This window comes from Tachyglossus aculeatus, unplaced genomic scaffold (genome assembly GCF_015852505.1).
Source record: "Tachyglossus aculeatus isolate mTacAcu1 unplaced genomic scaffold, mTacAcu1.pri SUPER_30, whole genome shotgun sequence".
Lineage (NCBI taxonomy): Eukaryota > Metazoa > Chordata > Mammalia > Monotremata > Tachyglossidae > Tachyglossus > Tachyglossus aculeatus.
In genome coordinates, this window is record NW_024044837.1 from 7,443,394 (window position 1) to 7,447,495 (window position 4,102).

The window sequence follows — 4,102 nt, forward strand, 5'->3', positions numbered from 1 at the left end:
AATTGTCAACTGTGTGACTTTGGGCAAGTCACTTAACTTCTCTGCCTCAGTTACCTTATCTGTATAATGAGGATTGACTGTGAACCCTCTGTGGGACAACCTGATCACCTTGTAGCCTCCCCAGCTCTTAGAACAGTGCTTTGCATTTAGTAAGCGCTTAACAAATGCTATTATTATTATTATTAACAGCAGTAACACTGATGAGAAACAGCATGGCCTGGTGGATAGGGCACAGGCCTAGGAGTCAGAAGGACCTGGGTTCTAATCCTGGTTCTACCACTTGTCTCCTATGTAACCTTGGGCAAGTCACTTCACTTCTCTGGACCTTAGTTACCTCTTCTGTAAAATGGGGATTAAGACTGTGAGCTCCACGTGGGACTGGTGCTATGTCCGACCTGATTATCTTGTACCTAGCCCAGTGCTTAGTACAATGCCTGATCCTTAGTAAACACTTAATACCGTTATCGTCATACTAGTGCTATTACCACTTCTGCTGCCAAATTAACATGGGTTTTTACAGGATGGGTAGTAAACAAGAAGCCAACCGGTCGGTCGGAACCTACTTCATCCTCGTGGGCTTTAGAGTCAGCCCAGGACTCCAGATCTTCCTCTTCCTAGCGCTCCTGGTGATCTACTGTTTGGTGCTGGTGGGGAACGTCGACAAGGTAGCCGTGATCCAAGGGGGCTTCCAGCTCCATACCCCTGTGTACTTCTTCCTCCAAGAACTGTCCTTCACCGACCTCTCTTACACATCCACCATCGCCCCCAAGGCACTGGCCAGCTTCTGGGAACAGGGTAAGTCCATTTCCTTCGCTGGCTGTGCTGCTCAGTTCTTCCAATTCACTACCTTCATTGTGACCGAGGGTTTCATCCTGGCGACCATGACCTAAAACAGACTGACCCCTACTGCTCGCCACTCCTCTACTCCTCCCGCATGTCTTGGTCCCTCTGCATCCGACTAGTGGTTGACTCATATGTCTGTGGCTGTATCAGCTCCACTCTTCAGTCTACCATGACATTCTCTGTGACCTTCTGCATCTCATAGGTCATCGAACACTTCTACTGCGATGCCCAGCCACTCCGCTGGACCACGTGCACCGACACCTCCGTCCAGGAGGTCATGTCTTTTGTTCTGTCCACAGTCATCATCTTGCCCGCTGTCCTGGTTAACCTGGGCTCTTGCATCTGCACTGGCTCTGCCATCCTGAAGATCCACTCCTCTGAGGGGGGCAAAAAGGCTGTCTCTACCTGTGGCTCTCATCTGGGCATCGTGAGCCTCCTCTATGGAACGGTGGCTTTCGTTTACCTCACCCCACCCTCATCCCCTGAGTGTCACAAGGTGACTGCCATGTACTACACCCTCATCACCCCCATGTTGAATTCCATGATTTATTCTCTGAGGAACAAAGATGCCAAGGAGGCCCTGAGAAGGATCCTGGGAAGGAAAATGGTTTCTCTCTGAACCCCCCCGCCCCGATAGTAGTGACAATAATAATAACAATTATGGTAGTTGCTAAGTGCTAACTATGTGCCAAGCACAGTTCTAAGAGCTAAGGTAGAGACAAATCAATCAGGTGAGACACGTAAGGCTCACATTCTTAATCCCCATTTTACACATGAGGTAACTAAGGCCCAGAGAAGTCAAGTTACTTGCCCAAGGTCACACAGCAGATATGTGGCAGAAACAGGATTAGAACCTAGGTCCTTCTGACTCCCAGACTCGTGTTGTATTCACTAAGGCACAGTAGTAGTGTAATAACAAAAATAGAAGTATTTATTTTACACTTACTATGGGATAATTACTGTACTAAGCCCTGACGTAGGTACATGGTAATTGGGTCAGATAAAGTCGTGGTTCCACATGAGGTTCACAGTCTAAGTAGGAGGGAGAGCACTCATTGAACCCTTATTTTACAGATGAAGATGCTGAAGCATCGTGATGTTTTAGAAAGCATGATCTGGACAGAAGAGTGAAGCGTGGGCATGGGAGGGTAGAGGCTAGTGCCAGAGATGTCTGTGAGGACCGGGAAGTAGTAATCTACTAGGGATACGACAAACATCTGGACCAGCATGGTGGTATTTCCCGAGCCCCACTGGGCACAACACACAGAAGTAAACGCTGGGAAAGTACAGTAGATCTACAAGACAGTTTTCCTCCACACAAGGAACTTCCACTCTCCTGAAAACAGACAAAAAACCCAAAACGTTTTCAACAGGGTAATCAGAATAAATAAGTTAACTGTACAATCGATGATACATATATGCATATGTGCTGAGGGAGAGAGTAAATCAATCAATATGTAAGCACTCCGGGCTGGGGGTGGGGGTGGGGGGTTGTTCTGGAAACAATATGGATCCTGAGGAGAAAATGGACAAAAATACACTACCTAAGCACATGACTTGGTTACAGAAATCCAAGAACCTAAAACACCTAAAGCCCAAAGTAATTCCATACTGCATCAGGTTCACCATCTACGTTTAGAAGAATTATAAATCTCTCATTCATATGTAAAGGGTGTGTGACTGTAATCAAGGATTTGTGTGATATATGGATGGGCAGTCAGTAAGGAGTTACTAGGGAGAAACTGGGGGTGTTATGTGGTCAGCCCCTCAACATCAATCTACCAAAAATATTAAATGAATGTCTACTGCTTGCGCAGTCCTACACTAAGGCCTGGAGAGAACATAGAATAGCGGGAGAAGACAGGCTGTCTGCCCTGAATGAGCTTGCACTCTAACCATAAAGTTGGATAACATCCAGGACATTCATATCCCCCATCTCTCCATATAGTCCTGTTGCCACTGACAGACATGGAGGTCTGGGGTGGGTGGATCAATGGTCTGACCCACTATTTTCCATTTTTGTGGATCCCACCATACTGGGATTTGACATCCTGATGTACAGCAAGCCTCAGTTCCTGTGGAAAATGTTTAAGTTTCCTACCACATCGCTGAAGGCCTGTTTGAACTGCTGGTTCCACAAGGTGTAGATGAAGGAGTTGAGCAACGGGACCATGGAGGTGTGGAGTAAGGCCACCCGCTTTTTGTAGTCTAAGCCTTCCTTGGGGAATGAATTGACATACATGAAGATGCAGCTGCTGTAGGAGATGGAGACCACAACCACGTGGGAGGAGCAGGTGGAAAGGGCCTTTTTCCTCTGCTGGTCATTACGGTCGTGGTATGGACAATGGTCGTATAGGGCACGGTCACTAGTGCCAGGTTGACCAGGAGTGTCACCGCGGCCGTTACAAGGACTATCACCTCTATGGGGTCGGTGTCCGAGCAGGCCAGCTGCAGTAATATTATGCATTAGCAGCAGAAATTGTTGATTATATTGGGGCCACAGAAAGGCATCTGGCGGATTATAATGCTTGGCACGAAAACAGTAAGCAAGCCGGACACCCAGGAACTGAAAACCAGCAGGATGCAGACTCTACCACTCGTGACGGTCGTGTAGTGCAGGGCTGGCAGATGGCGACATAACGGACGTGGACGTGGTGGCCAAGAGGAAGAACTTTGTCGCACCCAGCAGGATGGCGAAGAAGAACTGCAAAACAGGCGTCAAAGCTAACAGTCTTGTTCCCAGTTCCGATGCTGACCAGCATTCTGGAGACAAAGACAGAAGAAATTGCCCAGAAAGAAGTACATGGGGTGCGGAGCCGGGAGTCCAGCAGGGTGAGGGTGATGATGGTCAGGTTCCCGGCGACGCTCAGCCCATAAGTGGCAAACAGCAAAAGTAAAAGCAGAGCCTGAAACTCTGTATGGTCCGCCAAGCTGAGGAGAATGAACTCTGTCACTATTGTTCGGTTTCTCATCATTGAGTCCTGCGGGCATTGAAAGAGTAGGGAGAGCACAGGTGGGGGAAGAGTTGGAAGACTAATCACTCAATCATTCTCTCAATAAATCAGTCATAGATATTGTGCTACTACTGTGTGTGGAGCACTATGTTCATCTCTGGGGAGAATACAGTAAAGTTAGAAAACATGATCCCTGCTCTCCTGTGAAGTCTAGCAGGGGATCCAGACTCTGACAAGATTTACAAGAATCTATCAATCATACTGATTAAGTTCCTAATGTGTGTAGGGCATAATACCAAGCACTT

The 4,102-nt window shown here is 47.6% G+C and overlaps 1 pseudogene; it reads left to right on the forward strand.

The window, feature by feature from the left end:
• Positions 1–521: 521 nt before the first annotated feature.
• Positions 522–1,462, forward strand: LOC119921803 (annotated as a pseudogene).
• The last annotated feature ends 2,640 nt before the right edge of the window (positions 1,463–4,102 follow it).